We start from the raw sequence: 18233 nt of genomic DNA, 5'->3' as shown, positions 1-18233 counted from the left end.
ATATGGAAATCTCAATTTCTTTAATATGTTTATCTTCCACTTTCCTCCTATGGTTATTAATTTCATTTAGAGATTGAAAATTTATTAAAGGCTTTCATTGCATTGTAATCCTTCTACTTGTTCCCACAGTTAATATTTGGAGTCTTGACACATTATTACACATCTAAGCTTTTGTTTACTGCCTTCTCCTTTTTTTATTTTATTTTTTTTAATCTATTTTACCGCTTAGTATGGATCTGAAAAAGACAAGTAGACACAACAGCAAATTCTTCCTTAGACTGTACTGTTTTATTTTCAAGAGCAATTTCTTGACATGCTTCTGCTCATGAGTGTTTTTAGTAAAATTCAGGGTATATGGGTTCCTCACCCAATGCCTATGTTATTTAATTCAGGGACATCTTAGAGATATGAGAAAGCACTTGTATAAAAAAATTCTCTTTTTGCACTTTTTAAAAACAAAAAAATATATGTTGGTATCAGTGTTTCTGTGAATAAAAGTTTTAAAGAGCTGCAGAAATACTCCAATGGAGCTTTCAAAAGAATGGATCATATGATTAAGACTGATCTCTCTGTTTTTTTAATTGTTTTTAAAATCTGGCCTGTTGTCCTGAGCAAGAAAGCTACTGTTGTCTTGTGGTCTCTTGCTGAGCTCACAGCTTTTTCATTACATGTAGGAATATCCAGGGCTACTGGCTAGTGCATCACATGCACCCTCATCATGTGCTGCCAGTTTTAGCTCTCCTCTCCGTCGGTTCAGACAAAGGTTCTGTTAACTTCTGTTGAAACGCAGGTGCCTGCTCCCACTGGACAACCCAAGGTTCAAAGACAATGCCATGTACATTTTTTTTAGACACCTTTAACCACACACTGCCAGCTTATTCCATGCCCTCAGACTCTTTAATAAAGTTCAGTTTGACATCAGCCTTAGACCTTAGCTCTCAGATATTTTCTAATTTCATTTATTATTATCCAGTTATAAACCACACATGCTAAGAGGATGTCAGGAACACTATTATGAGGTCTTTCAGTTATGACTGGCAAAGAAAGTCCTAGAGCAGGTCATTTGCTATGTGTTTGAATAGCCAGAGAGTTATAATGAATGCTTTTATTTTCCGGGTCAAGCAAGTAACACGTTGACAACAATGTTACTTGAATGAGGTGGATCAGGGTTCAAAATAAATCCTTCAGGGGGAGCAACCAGTGCTTTCTGTTATAGTTCTACTATTCTCTTCTGTTTAAAAGACATCTTGTTGGTAACTTTTCAAAAATAAGACGAGAGCTTCCATTTGTGAGACCTTGCTTTCTGTACTGGCCCTTCTTGGTATGACGGGTGTAGTGCTCTGTTCTCTTCTCTAGTCCAAAAATGTTGCTAAAAGCCTATTTTTTTATAGCATACTGTAATTATTTTACATGGCAGGATCTTGGAACAGCAGCATCACAGCTTAGTACTTATATTAATCTAAATTAAATTAGCTATTGAGCCTTCAAGCTGGAAATCCCTTATTATCAGTGACTTCCTGTTGGAATTATGGCGTAATTCAGAAGAAAACCAACCCAGAGCCCAGAGCATTAAGCTTGTTGGGTATATCAAGGCCACGTCAGAATGGGGAAGAAGTGCTCAGCCATGAACAACACAGCTAGAGGATAAAACACAGCCAAAGTGATCTTTCTTATAACTTAGTCATCGCATATTCATGGAATCAGGGGACAAGAGATCAGCACTTTTTAGGATCAAGACTGCTACACAAGCTGAGTAAACTCTTTTTATTTTTTTTCAAACTGAATAAAACCCCAAAGATACAAACTATCACATATACAAAGACAAGGAAATGACATGATTGCATCATCAAAAATAAGCAGACAAACCCATTTTTAAAACATTCAAAATATTGAGGGGTTCTCTTATGGTTTGCTGAATGAGCAGAGTAAAACCTGCAAGGTATGTGAAGAGACAAGCTGGCAAAGCAGGTAAAAGGGTCGCTTGGATAGCAGAAGAGGATCACAGAAACTTTGTTGGGGGCAGTGTTTTTCTAGTTATGGCCTGAAAAAAATGCCTATCTTTTTCTACATAGCATGCAAATATATTATTAAAAAAGAAAAACTATATCAGAATTTGTGTCATATTTTTTTCTGTTACTTCGTGTTATTACTAAAAATGATGGTTAAGTGATTTCAAAGGATTTTCGTACTGATTGTGGGTTATATGTCAACATGGTGATCTTCGTTTCATGTTTTTATGTCCTCTCAGGCAACAGATTTTTTTCAGTGCTGAATCTCTTGGAAGAATTTCCACAAAATACAATGCTTATGGAATGTATTAGGATTTTTCTATCCCCCCTTGTCGATGCTCTCAATTAGTGACCATAAATAATTGCATTTTTATTATCTTCCTTGTGCATTTCTGAATTCCCTAAGGCTCTGTTTTGAGTTCTAAGCTTTTGTGTATTTACATGCATCCCAGGGGTGTTATTTTCCAACAACCTCGCTTCAGTTTTCATTGTTATGCATATGATGTGAAAAAAACTTGGCATTTTCTCTGATCACTCAAAAGCTATCTGTACTCACACTTTTGCTTTAAAGCTCTGCCACCCAGCACATCTTCTCCCCCCCCTTTAAACACTGATAAAACTAAAACCCTTTTTACCAGCTTTCTTCAGCTCATAAGGTCTGCTTCCCTCTCTCCTGTTTATATTTCTTATGATTTAATATTAACTTAAAGAGCACCTCCACCTGTGAAACTTGGATTTTGTAGTTCCAGTTCACCTTTTACATGATCAGATAAAATATATTGTATTGCATCATCTCAGCAACATCCTTAAATAACTGACATACATTCAGAGATGCTGTTGCCCTCATGCCTTTGCAAGATATAAAAATAAAGTGATTATTTTTACCCTCAGGTCTTGGTAGCAGAACAGATCCATGGATTACAACAGCTCACCTGCCCGCATTAGGTATACTGAAATCCATGGATGTGACTTCAGTATATGTTCTCAAATATTTTATCAGCCCCTGCTTTTGCTTTGAGTCATATTTGCTTAGGTACACAAGTAATGATAAAAGGTAACTTCTTTTTGTCATAGAAATCCTAGTTAATCATTTTACCCCCTCATTAAAGGTGTAACTTATCTATGCCTACCAGAGATAATGTAAAACTATCAGAAATGGTAAATATGTTATCACGAATAATATGCATAGTTTCATTTTTCATCTATCCACAAAACCAAATCTATTTACAGAGATTCTATGTCAAAAACTAGCTTGTGTCCATACATATGGTACTTTTCATAAACAAAAGATACACAAATACTGTTTTGTATACATTTCTAATAATAAAGGGCTAATTTCTAATATTATGTTCTAATATCATTTCTAATAATAAAGGGAAAAAAACTCTAAGAAAAAAACCTAGCATAGTATTACTGACTTCAAATTCTAACACAAGCTGAGAAACCATGTATTAATATTTACTTGCATGATATGCAGCTCTGTCCTTAAGGAGGATACCAAGACAGCACAACACAAGGTACAAGCATACTGAAGCTGAAGATTATTTAGCCTTAGTGGCTAACTGAGGTAGGACATTGATTGCTAATATCATGCTGGTATTACCGATTAATTTGTAACAGACAATAACACCTTCAGCTCTGTAAAACAGATAATCCAAAGAAAAATGGAGACATTATACAGAGCCATCTTTAGTTTCCTTTCTTTTGCACTGCTGCATTGGACACATCTTGATTTTATTTCTGCACTATGGCTTTACAGAAATTGGGCTAAATGATGAGTTTTACTTTGAAAACAGATATGATTGCATATATCACTGCTTTCTACACATGAAATAAAATTATTTGTTGGTTTTTGTACAAACTGCTCACTTCATAAAGCACAAAACCCCTTGATGCTGAACTGCAGAATCAATCTTTTGTCCTGTTCACAGTTATTGTGCTGTAAGCAGTTTGATACCTGACATACACATATGACTCAAGGTGTTGCATAATAATCACTCTTTTTACTTCCAACACTAGAAAAAAAAATAAATTCTTGAAATAACTCATAATTGCTTTCTATATTTTCATAATAGGTAACTTTTTACCGATTAAACCTGCCAGATGAAGAACAGTAGAATATGAATGGCACTTCTAAAAGTTACCATATAAAATTGACAACCTCTTACGTATGTGTACCTCATTGTTTTTATTGTATTTGAGTCCTGTTAGCTTTGCAAAGCCAATACACCAATGGGGGAAAGGAGCTGGATTCCGGTTAAGACATTTAATTAAGAACTGTTAATTACACTCTAAAAGCAAAATTCTTATTATTTATGAACTGCAAGCCAGAGAGAACCTATTTAACACTGGGTTTTCAAGACTGCCAATTAGAAACAACTTTTTCTTTTTTTCTTTTTTTCTTTTTTTTTTCCTTTCCAGATGAGAAAATATGATCTGGAATTTACTGGGTTACCATAAATTTGGAACACTGTGGCACAGTTTTTGAGGGTGATTCCTTCATAGTACCATTCAAATTTATTTCTTTACATAGGAAAGAAGCTAGGCACTGTGTGTATAAACCAGTACTTCTTGAACTGTGAGCACATTTCAGCCTGTATGCCCTTTCAAGTCATGAAATTCTGACCCTAGACCGGAATGTCATTCCAGCACTTACTGAGATGATCAAAATGTAAAGTTAGCTACCCTAACTCTATACAGGTATCAAACCAAGACATTTTAATGCACAGATCTAAGTGTTTAGATATCCATCTTGCCAGCAAAAAGACCACAGGCTTACATAAGCAGGCCAAACTCCAAAATGTAAAACAGAGCAACTCCTACACACTGTTTGAAGGTATAGGCTGATTTTTCACCTGCTGAAACCGCTATTAAGCTTGCAGAACCATCCACATGGATTAAAAGATACTTTAAAAAAAAAATAAATAAACCTTGACATCTCAGTTTGGATGCAGTCATATTTATTACTGCTAAGTCTTGAATATATTTTCCTTATCTTACAAAGGCATTGCAATAATTGCCATTCAGAAGACGACATGGAAAACATAATTTTTTCCTCATTTCCTCTCTCTGTTGCACAATACTCTCACCTACAACTGATGATGTACTAATGATAAAAGAAAAAGCTTAACAAAATAAAAAAGTAGAGATGCCTGTTCTGAGCTGTGCACAGATTTGAAAAGAACACAAAAGAATTATATGTAAATGCATCTGTTATGGCAAATCCATTTCATAGAATAAAATTCTGTACCAGAGACTATTACCAGGGGTATTCAGAGATGCAATAACATTTTAAACACCAGGATACACCATAAAGTATTTCAGAGAAATTTAATCCAGTCATAATACATAACTGGATAAGAAAAGCTAACTGTGCATATATAATCAATAATGTGGTGTGTGCCAGTTTAATAGGATATATAAAAGCTTTATATTCTCTTACAAAGTCTCACTTAAAAAAAAATTCAGCCACTCTTTTGCTAAGCTTACCAAAGTGATCATTAAACATTCTAAACTTAGGAAGATGCCATATTTTACATAATGTAAAGTAATTACTGAATTACTCGATTTTTCAGAGCTTTACCCCCACATAATATGATTAAGCATTATTATAAAACAGATTTTGCAATTAAACTTACTGCAACAAAGAAATAATTTGTAAAGGCTGACAAAAATATGCAAGCATTTTTCTTTTGCCCCTAAACTGCATTCATTACACAGTTCTAGTTATCATCTGAGAAAACCTCAAAACTGTCCACCTCTTAGTATGTACAAATTATTACATAGTAAAGCTAAGTATTTAAAATACCATCTTGCAGGACCTCTGCCCCAAAGACGCATACCTTTGGAGTTCTACAGGAGCAAAAGTAAAGGAGGAAAGACTCCTAAGTTCCCCTGGAGCCTGGTAGTGCTACACCCCCCAAGCTGTTAATTATTCAGATGAAGTTGTCCACTAGCAAATGATCAGGCTCCTTCTCTATCGGTCCTGTATGCAGGTTAAGTGCTTCAAAGTCTATAAGATTCACAAACTTCCTTCCTAAGGGGAACAGTGGCTAGCAGCTTCCTTCTTTTGAGAACTCCTCTCCTGCCTGATAAATTCTTGCTTCTACGAGTACGGTGCTCAGAAAATAAAGATTAAAGAAAATGTACACCCCTTGATAAATAAGACAGGCGACCTAGTGGGTCCCTTCCAACCCAAACCATTCTATGGTTCTATGATCCTCCCAAGGAACCCAAATAAGAGCCGTCACTGAATGACTGTGATGCTTATTTGTCCTGCTGACCCCAGCTGTCCCCTACTGCTATATACTATATACTACTATATGTATATGCCTATATGGAGACTAATCATAATTAAGGAATGGCCCTGGGACAGAAACATTTACAGTGGTCTGGGAAGAGAGCTTAGGGGATTTAAGAATCAGGGCAATTTGTGTCAATTCTTCTTGATTTCTGTAGCTAACAGTTCACGCCATGTGCCTGCTGGACAAGAATAAAGTCTACCATACAAAAAGGCAAAGAACACAACTATGCCACACTGCTACAAAGAGAACTGGTGGTTGATTTTCTGACTTCCTTTGACACCCGCATAATAATACTAAAAGAACAACCTATGAAAGTGTTAATCATAGTTGTCAGTTAAGAAATGTAACATCTTAATGCCTTTTGGTATCAGTCTATTAATAAAAGTTTGAATAAAATGGTTACCCTTCCAAGTAGAAAGGTGACCTCAGCTTCATCTTAAATTGGGCATAACAAGTTCACTTCTCTAAAGTGAAGGAAACAAAAAAAAAAGAGGAAAAAAATTAACAACTCTAATTAGACACTGCTTTTGGTGGTAAGGACAGTTAAACGGAACAGATGGGCTCTGGAATCCCTGGGATCTCCATCTCAGATCTGAGAGCTGACAGGCAATCATCCAGGATGTTAATTGTCAGCACACCCCAACACAGTCTGGCCACCTAGGATGCTCCCACAAAATGTCTGGGCATGGTTTAGGGGGCTGCAAGGACTAAGAATCATTCACAGTTGGTAATACCGATCAGGCAATCCTGTTTGGAGAGGAAGAGAGTTTAGCCATCTGGATGGAAACCATGTAGTACCATTTCATCTCAGGGCTAGAGAACAGAGCAAGGCCTATTTTACATATTAATACAAATGCAACTTCTGAAGTCCTTCATAGCCTGATTTTCCAACAGTTCTCTAATACGTTCTACACTGCTCCCTAAGATGCAGTCATAAAGCAACACTAAAAAGAAACCCATTACATGAATTTTGAGAAGAAATTTTTCAGTTGCTCAAAGGACTAGAAATTGTTAAAGACAATTAGGCAGAACAAGTAGTAGAGTAACTTCATTCACCTTTAGGTCACCAATTTAAACTTGATTCAGCTCAGTGGTGACTGGAACTTATTACCTTCTGAAAGCTTTACAAGATAAATCACATGTCTTTGTCAATAGCTTCTCATTGACAAAAGTCAGCATCACTAGAGTTGGTATTCTCTGGTTTTATTAACGTCAGCGTAATCAGGACAGTGGCAAAAGATTTAATTTTACACTCAGGACTAAACCCCTTTTTGCACCTGCAGTTAGAACACCAACATCTTTTGATGACAAAATAACTTGGGGTGATCTCTAATGAAGTGAGGTCACCTCACCTTAATTACAGTAACAGTTTATGCACACAGAGGGGAAATCTCACTTTACTTTGAGACTGGACTACTGTGCTCATTCAGTGCTAATCCCTCCAGGTTCCAAGATACATGAGTATCCTGCACTATGACTGTGACTATGAAATTCAAAAGCTTTGCTATTTTTCTGTTATTATTTGTTTCCACCAAATTAACTTCAAAAGTAGACTATCTTAAGGAGCCATTTGGAGCTGAAGGAGACCAAATCAGGAATGTAGTACGGTGAACAGTAGGAAATGGCAGTGACAGCAAAGACTTCAAGAGCTGGAAGACTGCTTGAGAGGGGTGAAATGAAGGGTAAGGTATCAGGAAAAATAGCGAGATTTCAATTTATGAATAGGGAGAACAGCCTGGCTATTTGAATATTACTTAATCAGCACAATTTCAAGAATTTAAAAAAGACAACAGCAATAACCTGAGATGGTAAGTTGTTCAGCCAAGAAGGAAGATCTGAACACAGAAGGAGTCAAGGGAAATATGATGCAAACTTGTTTGGGTTTGAAAGGAGTTAATATTATGAAGTAGGATTTATTTACACGAGTACCTTAATTTCTCCTGAATTTCTTGCTTCCTCCCTCCATAACTCAACCAAAGTTCCTGTTGTTGTTGTTTTTTCAGAATTGAAGTACATTACATAATTTCCTTCTGCATATGTTGAGGTTTTGTAGATATATTAGTAAATATACTATTAAATGGAAAATATTAACAAATGAAATCTACACCTAGCACTGATTGTACCATGTGAGTCAAATATTGTTATAAATGATATAATGGGAACAGCAGATCACAGAATCTTTAGCACAGGGTACTTAAAATCTGAATTTTTATTCTCTTAATGACCTGTAATTTTTTCCCTGTTCACTGTCCCTGCAGTTATGGACAAATTGTGCCGTCAAACCTAATAACAAAAAAATCTGTCATTACTCTGAGAAGTTTAGTTCAAAACAGAGAAGACAAAGAAAACTCAAGATTTATGCTTTCCTTTGAAGGGAGGCTGTGAGCTACAAAATATCATTGAAGCTATGTCAGAGTCACTTTTCCTTCTAACATCCTAAATGGCTGGTTGAAGGAAGGGCAGCTGGAATTAAGTCTCGTTGCCTTTGCTCAGTTGGGCCAGGCTGTCACGTCATTGCAGAGTAACTGAGCAATCCATGACCATATTTCCTGATGTGAATAGTAACATGACAGCAATGAATTCTTCTCACTCAGTTTGTTCTGAGTTGCATGCTTTAAAGGTTTATAGAAGAATAAGCTGTGTCTAGCTGAATGTCCTGGAACAGTCTGTCCTCCTGAGACTCCTACGCTGAGGTACAAAGTACACTAGGTTTCAGTAGAGTGTGAGAATAAGAACACACCAAGAACAAGTGCAGAAGTCGTAGTGTAGGAAAAGTACCCTCAGGCACAATTCCTTCAGTGGGAAAGACATAGCTGCCAGAAGTCCAATATATTGTCCCTAAAATAGTATAGAAAAATGCAAATTTTCCCTTTAAATCAGAGCTAGAAACACTGTTTTTGTTAATGGCTTCTCACTGAAAGGAGGCTGCACAATTTGTACCCTCTGTCTGGGGCAAGAATTAATCCTGTGTAAGTGTGCTCAGCAGGCAGCACATCATAGTTTAGATTCCTGAGCATCCCTCCAAGTCAGCCACCAGTGATGACACTGGCTGTGGGGCTGAACCTGGGAGGACTGTGAAAGATGGCAATCTCACTCAGCTCTCTCTCCACAAACTATTTAATGAGAAGACATGAACCACCTTTGAATAAAGATTGGTGGTGCACATAATTTCCATCTATGGGGGACCAAAGGTGGGAGTGGAATAGAAGCTGGACAATTACACGGCAATGCAGGTTACATGGGAACCACAAGCCAACAATAAAGGCTGTGATACAAGCCTGCTTCTGTTTTCACACCATGCAAAGTAACGGTCACTAGATTTTAAGTATGACACTGCCTGGTATGACCACCTGACAGGTAAGCTTCTTTTCTTTCAATTAGAGCGCTGGTCAATATGCTGTATTCAAGCCAGAAACCTTTTCTTGGAATCAGAATCAGTACAGACTTTTAAAAGTGATTGCCACATTATTCTTCAGGAGAGTATTTTCTTTCATATTTAATATCTTTTGATTAATCGTATATAATCTCTTTATCTTGGTTTTCAGGTACTTTTTTTTTTAAAAAAAAAGTGACAAATCAGTAACATCCTATGAAATGGTGTAAAATAGTGCTGCAAACTGCCAAGGTCTCCAAATACCCTTTATATTGCTTGTATATTATAAAAGAAAGATGTATCTATGGTTAACAAGAGGAAGGCGTCTTACCGATTTTTTGATGTATTTCCACCTATTCAAACATTCTAAGTTCACAGAGTTAGAAGCAGCATGGCAAAGAGCAGTAAAGAGGATATTTATTTTTCCTTTCAAGATCACAAACAGGGACAATGTTCCATTATCAACACATTGCTAAGTCTGCATTACCAAAGATGCATGAGGACATCAAATATTTCCTTTCTGCAGGATTATCTGTATTTTCTTTATAGACAAATCCCTACTGTATCTAGTTCTGTGCTCTCCAGCAGGTTGCAGTTCATCTTCCACACAAAGTAAGACAAATTTAATCTATTTAAACTTGTTCTTCTCAGAATCAAGAAAACATACAAATCTTTATGCACTTCATCACTGAAGTTGTATCCAAATAAAGACAAACTTTTTATTCCTACCAATGCAATAAATTGTTTTACTTTCATTCCCTTCATTAAAGGCTTTGGGGTTTTTATATCAATTTCAGATTCTAGCTGGAACAATGTGAAAAGTTCTTCATAATGCAGAATTAAAACTGGTCTACTGTCAGATAGAGCTACCAAGGTGCTGGATATAAACCCTGTAGAAGTTCAAATATAGAGAACGTTGAAACAAAGAGGCACTGTGGTCACTGGTAATTCTGCAAACCTTGAAATACAAGGCTTTCTTCTCCAAAAAAGTCTCCTGTAAGAGTCTTAAGCTCCAAAAAAGACTTCAGATCTGTGCAGTCAATGTACTCTTTAGGGAGATCAGTTGAACTATAGAACACAAAAGGTCTGATGTATTATTTATGAACTACAGCAAACACAAAGAGGAACACTAAATTCTTGTCACCTGCAAATAGACTAAATGACTGCCCTAGATAATCTGAGTAACAGAGAAGGACACAGAGTAAGACTGATCATTTTCATAGATGAATTTAATACTTATGAATTGGGACTGTAATGTAACTGGGCAGACCAAAGCAAAAATTAAGCCAGGCACAAAGCGAGCTTCTTGACAGCTCCTGCACACTCCTACACTAGCTCCTGACCTACTCACACCTACTATTCCAGACTAGCACCCTTTCCAGCACACTGCTGCTTGACCTGAGCCGTGTAAAGCAACGTGGCAATTCTGCACTTTAAACTGAACTACAATAGACTGGATTAATTTTCAGTTGCATCTCTGTTTTGAGCAAGGATTTGATAGTGGCTTTTCAGAAATAAAAAGCCAGAACACAACCTACCTATCTTATAGCCCATTCTGAAATAAAACAGAATAAAATAAGAAAAATCCAACATCAACAAACCCAACATAATGAAGAGCAGGGAAAGCTATGCTATATCCTAATGTTCTGAAATTTATAGGAAATTTGATGGGCTACTCTTGATATTGATCACTTCCTTTGTGAGGCTTAATTTCTTACCTTACTGTACTCCAAAACTGTATCCACTATTCATTCAAGCAGAGAGCAGCAAGTTATGCCTTAGCCTAATCTAAAAAGAAAAATTACACTAACATAGCTCAATCTGCATCCTATCATTTGCTTTCTTCCGGTACAGCCACAAGAGTCAGGTGGGTAATTCCAAATACCCTTATAAGCAAACTACAATTACACAGAAACTTGCATACAACCAGACAAAAAGCCAATCAGGCTCGAAGACTAACAGTTCATAGGGGCTGTGTAACGTAACAGGATTATATGCAGCTTGAACTATCACATTTGCTTCTTTACTTAATAATGAGGAGAAACTGTCTTTAAGAAGTCAAATGCCCACTGGAAGGCAAGCCTGTAAGGATGTCAGCATGCACACACGTATGTTGGTGAAACACATGTGATATGATTACCTATACGTTTCTGAGTTAGGGCCTAGGCTGCACATAGAGATACTCATCTTGTCCTGGCTTCCACAAAAAGGCTGACTTGCAGCTGGGAGACATGTTATTACCCTCAAATCATGTCAAAACAGGACTATGATAAAAGTACTTATTTCTACGCACACAAAGCCCACAGGTATTTCTTGTTCTGTCCCCTCCTAGACTTTACATTTCTCATGTCTACTTTCTTTTGCTTCCCTCATGTCTTCCACCATGTTTTTCCTTTGTGATCTTTCTTATACATGGGCTAGGGTTTTCCAGGCTGAAGCTTATACTCAGTAAGGCTGTTTTCCAAGTCTAGACACTTCAAAGAAAAAAATAATAATTAAGGGTGAAATCCTGATCGCACAGAAGTCAATGCCAAAATCCCCATCCTTTCAATAGTTCTTAATCCAAGGTCTTTTTCATACTCTTTTTCATACTTTTTCATTAATTAATGCAATGTCACATTGCAGTGTTTCATCTCAAAAGACTGTCCTTTCAGTCAAGTGACAATGTGCCAAATTTGTTAATTATTATAGAAAGAAGGTTTCTTTCTGGCATACATCATATACCATATCTTTTATATTGCAGTAAGGTAACAATGATATAGTCTTAAAAGTTATACTGCAATAACAGCAGAGAATGATTCTAGCTGCAATTGTAAGAGACTGGTTTTTTTTAATTAATCTTAAAATACGATACATATAGCTTGTGCCTTTTGACAGCTTATATGCTTTCAAAATGATGTCATACCATAGTATATCAAAATCCAACTCTCACCATTATTTTTTTTTTTTCATCCTAGATTAATTTTTTGGATTAATCATAAACTGGAAAAAGTCTTATGAAGGTTCAGTTTCCAAAATACTCATTGAATGTTATTCTTCCCATTTTCGGGTAAAACTCTATGCTTGTAGAGAAGTATTGCAATTCTAAATAAAGCATTTTTTAGAATGATGTTGCTTTTACATTTGAGTTGTCATTCTAAAATTAAGCTGTCAGGTTTTCTACTGGGATTTTACACCTTTCATTCTAACCTTATAAAATATTTTTGCTATAATTACTATTCATATACATTTTTTCATAGCACATAACTTTCCCCCCCCTCAGAATAGAATTTAATAGCAGTTTATATTAACTTGTTTATGACAGTGTTCATAAAAGATTTAAATGAGCACTCTTAAATTACAAATCTAATATACAGAAATCTTAAAAACAATTATAACCTTCACCAAAAAATTACCAGTAACTAAGTAGGTTCTTCACATTAAAAAAATATAAAAAAATAAATAAACCACACATCATTAACATAGTGCCTATGTCATGTCTTAAAAAAGCTAACTTAAACTGATACATTAAAAAAAGTCACTTAGTCACTGCTCTGATAATTTGAATTCTTTTTCAATTCAGCCAAGTTCACATGTATTTTTACTGAAGTTAAATATTCATCATGTCCCTCACGCAAAATAAACATGAGCAAATAGGATTCTCAGAGCCACAAAATGTTTTCTATAATAGTTCCTGCTTTTCAGCAGGAAAGATATTTAAATCTATTCCTAATAAACCTAGTCCAAAACCAGCATTTGCAACCCCCAAACCAGAAAGGGAACATGCACCATATTGAACTTAAGGGTGGAACACCAGAGCACCCAAAACGGAAATATTTTTCCCCTGAATACTACAGTGCACAAGTCCCTTTATATTTTAGTGCCCAGTCACTTAATTTTCTAAAGATGTCTTTTTCATGTTTTATAAATACTATCACACTGAAGCACCTGAAACACTTACTATTAAAGTATGTTTCTTGTGTCTTTCACTTGGCTTAATACTATTGGCTAGGCTGCTGCATCCTACACAGGCTTAAATATACTTTAATAAGGATGTTAATTAACATGGTATAATAAAAATTCATATATATAAATTTCCATGCAATATGTGACAGGATCACTGCATTTATTGTGGGAATATACCTAAGAGAAGCAGACTTGTGCTATGTCTAGAGACCAGAGACAAAAATAAAAATAATTACAAGTAGGATGCCAGTAGCCATCTTCAGGGAGGGAGGGGGGAGGAAAAAAAAAAAAAAGAATACATCACTCATTTAACTTCTTTCATTAATAAGCTTGCTTCTTTATTTTCTTAGGGTCTCTCCTGAACTTTACTTGCAAAACCCACAGGCTACACCCTGACACTGATTTATAAGTAGAACTCTCCAGTGAAAGCAAAGAGGAACTTTGCTTATAAACGTACAGTGCAGTATCTGTGAAAGTGTAGGAAAAGCTTCTGAATTTTGTAAAAACAATGGACTTTCTTATCCAGTCAGGATTTGCTTCTGCAGTAGAAAATGTGCCCAGAACATTAAAGGACACTGCAGAGTCCTTTAAACCTTTCTCTCATACATTTCTGATACCTCCAGTAAAACAGATTTTTTGAGTGCTTTGATTAAGTCTACTTCTTATCAATTTCACACAAAGCTGCACATGGATGAGCTACTCTTCTAGCCAAAGGGCTAGGGAAACTCACAGTCAAACCAGGCGTTCCCATTTCTTTTTGCTTCCAGTTCCAAAACTCATAACAGTGGGGCAGCGGGGAACACGGGAAGCAGCAGACTTAGCTGAGAAAATACACAGCTGTGTCTTACACAGGCAGGTGAAAAGCTACAAGTAGGTTGATCAAAAACAAAACAACGAGATGGAGCTACAAACAGCTGAAATGAGAAATCCTCCTGTGATCAAAATGCAGGTGAAATCATGCTGATTGCAACAGTGTCATATAGGAAGGATTAACTAATACATTCCTGCAAAATCAAATATGTCATTTCAGCATCGTTTAATAAATACATTTTTCTTACAGCCAATATTTACATTATGTATTAGCTGCTAATCCAATCAATCAATAAACACAAATTCTTTAAGTTTAATAAAATGGTGGTTTGCTTTTTTTTTTTATTTTTTTTTTAAATAATCGAGTTTTAACTGGATTGAAATTATTTCTTAAGTAACAGGAAACCTTTGAGATTTTTTATTTCATAAGGGTCTAGAAGAAAGGTTATTTCCCAGCAGAAAGGTAAACTGAAAAAAGAATCTCAGAAAATAACAGATTTGGCACTTGCTGAATGCACACTATACCATTTAAATCTTTGCTGAATTCTGTGCATTATAGCATGTTGCTGTCCCTAATACAGGAGAAAACTCTCATCTGTGATCACTGCAACCCAGAGTTTCCTTACAAGTTCCGGGGAAGAAAGGGCAAGCCGGCGTTCATCGCATTTGCTCCTTGCCTGAAATTTATAGTTTGAAACTTCCTCCTGACACTGAAAATAGTAATAAATCTAGGAAGAGGAGGAAGAGGCAAGAAAGGGAAGAAAAACAGCCTTCAATATTCTATACTGAGGAAAAAGCAACTGTATAAATCAAAACGCTGACTTATCAGTATAGAGATTTTTAATAGAAAAAATATCAAGGGGAGCATACCATATGGATCAAAGTGCTCTCCGCATATGTTAGTTTTTTTTCATTTGAAAAGTAACATATGTGAGGAGATGCATAAGAAGTGATTTCTGAAGATCTCATCTGCCTTATTTTTAATTGGAATAATACTAGATTTTCTATCTAACTGAATAAAAACTGATTGCTTTTGCTTCACTAAGTAATACTCTGTTATAGATTGGTAGATATGGATTCTATTTTCTTTTAATATGAAAGCTGGACTCACGATAGCTGAAATAACTGCAAAAAAAGCAGAATGAAGACTACACAGTATGAAGTACATATAACCCATGGAAGTTTATATATTCGTGTATCATATCTATAGGATTATAATTTTGCTGGGCCTTTAGATTAAAAGGTTTTCACCACTTCAGCAAGGTCAAAAGATTTATCATCAAAGATACCCCTTTAGAAAGTCACAACCATATATCCCCAAACACAGCTGATTGAAGCAAATTTTTATACCATTTTATTTCTCCATTATAGAATTCATTATAATATGTCATAACCTTTGGTCAGTTTTTGGAAAGTTATAACATGATTTTGTGAATTAACTTATTCAGTAGAATAAATATCTCCAGGACTGAATTTCAGACACTATTGTTGTTTTTTTCACATAACTCAGAAATACAGCTATATGCTCTCTGGAATGTGTATGCTTTCTGTGAGGTGGTTTCTGCTATGAAAAGTGATTACAAGACTCAACATGTATAAGATAAAACAACCAATTCGTTGATAAATAAATAAGAGAGCAAACATATTATCAGATTGTGATTGCTTTAGTTATATGTAGCTTTTAGATATTTTATATGACTACTCTGAAGTGAATGAAATCCTATTGCTAATGGATCTACCAGCAGAATCCTTCAGTCTCTATGTCTGCAAGTTGGTGCCCTTTTGTTAGGCATGTAAGAAACTGGAAGTGTTACATGCCCATCTTCTGTCTTTATTTCACTCATATCTGCAAAAAAAAGTTTATACTCATTATAAGCTACTAGTTCTCTTTTACAAGTGCATAACCAAGTAATTTCTGCCAAGGGAAGGTACTCTTTTCAAGTCAAATTATACCAAAGATTTTACTGCTGCTGCTAATCAACTTGAAAAGTTCTCTATGTATCAGTATGGTCCACCTCAAGCTGTGACGATGTCTATTAAAAGGTTTGGGTGCTTATGAGGAAGTCTCAGAGGTATGACTCAGGTAGCTATAAAAGTCTATCACAAACCACAAGATTCATTTTTAAACAAAACAATACATATAAGCATTCTGATATATGGAACTTCTGAAAGACCCTAAGTCAGGTACTTAGCTGAAACCTTAACTAGGACTGACATGGTGCTAAGAACGATGCCAAGCCACTGCATAACAAGTGGCTGGTTTCTATGAGCAAATGTCTGGGGCAGCTCAGTTCCATTAATGTTTTACTCCATTATCTGAGAGCTGACATCTTTTCAGTAATTACTGCAGATGATACCACCTCTAGTGTAATTAAAGAACGATTATTTAGAGCGAAGTGAGCCAAGATCATCCCCATTCTCTGTTTAGGCCAAAGCCAAAGAAGGGCTTGTCAAATAAAATGGATGTTTTGCATTAGGGAGCAAAAAAAGGGTGATGTAAAGAGTCAAGTAATTTGATGGGCAACACTGCAGTGGAATTAATTCAATATGTTCAATACGGTCAGTTCCATGTGTAGTAATATTGGACAGATGGGTATGATAGCTATGTACTTTCCCTGCCTTTGCATTAGTGATTCAGTACTTACAAAGCAAACCTCAGACAGATCCTGGCTTCTTGCCCAGTGAGAGAAAGACTGGAAGCAAAACACATTAAATGCTTCTGCAAATCTAAAACTCTGCAACCCTTCTGCAATGAGCCTCTTTCAAAATGACCCTTTGGACACCAACCAAAAAAATAATCATCATCGTAACATGAGCCTATAAACTTTTTGGATTAACGGTTAAATAATAATGAATGAGAACTGAAAGGAGCAGTTCACTTTGTATGAATGCTAATAAGAGTGTGTTTGATGTGTCCTTTGGTTTTGATGGTAACTAGGTATAAGGACTAATTGCATCTCTTATTTAAAACATAAATTGCATGTTTTAAGGGATTACTTAACAGAAGAATGGAGTTAATGAAAGCATTCTTTAAGATGCAGGAAGGTAAAAGACCACAGCTGACCAAAACATACGTCTCCTAATGCATCAGAGTTCACTGTTTATTCAGCAAGGGTTGTGTTTGGTCAATTGGAGATAACAAGTTTTCCCTTCAGGAGCTGATGGAAAGACAGAGATTCTCAGACATATAGGGTATTATTTAGAAACAGCCACAGTAAGTTTAGCTCCTTGCATGGTATAGCCATCTTTTCAGGCCTTCGCACATGGCTCCTATAAATACCATCCACAAAAGATGGTTAAGCCCCCTTATTCTGGAAACAAACATAACATCATTAACGTTTTAAAAACAAATGTAAGAAGAAATATGGCATTGTCTGGAGTTCTGAATGCTTGCTGATGGCCTTGCTAAAAAGTAGTAGGGTGTCCACTGAATAATGTGTATTTACAGCCCGTTTAATTCACCTGTCCATAACTTCAAAGGATAAACAACAGCTTGGAAACTTTGTTGCCATTTGACCATTGCAATCTGGAGTTTGTTAGATTCCAGACTCAATTCCATAACACCTTAGTATTTTTTAGTGGGTTATTTTTTGTCTTCCAGCCTCCTGTGAGGAAAGACACTGTGACAGGGAGTGTGATGCTAAGCTATCAAATTTGTCTCTTTCTTGTCACAAAATATTGAAAAAGTGGGGTTTGTTTTACATTTAAGCATCTGCTTTAGTTATGGGACAAAGTATTTAGAAGTTGAGGGAAAAACAAAATTATGAAGAACTGGCAGATATTGAAGATGGA

The sequence above is a fragment of the Falco peregrinus genome, chromosome 13 (assembly GCF_023634155.1).
Source record: "Falco peregrinus isolate bFalPer1 chromosome 13, bFalPer1.pri, whole genome shotgun sequence".
NCBI lineage: Eukaryota > Metazoa > Chordata > Aves > Falconiformes > Falconidae > Falco > Falco peregrinus.
This window is presented reverse-complemented; position numbering follows the sequence as displayed.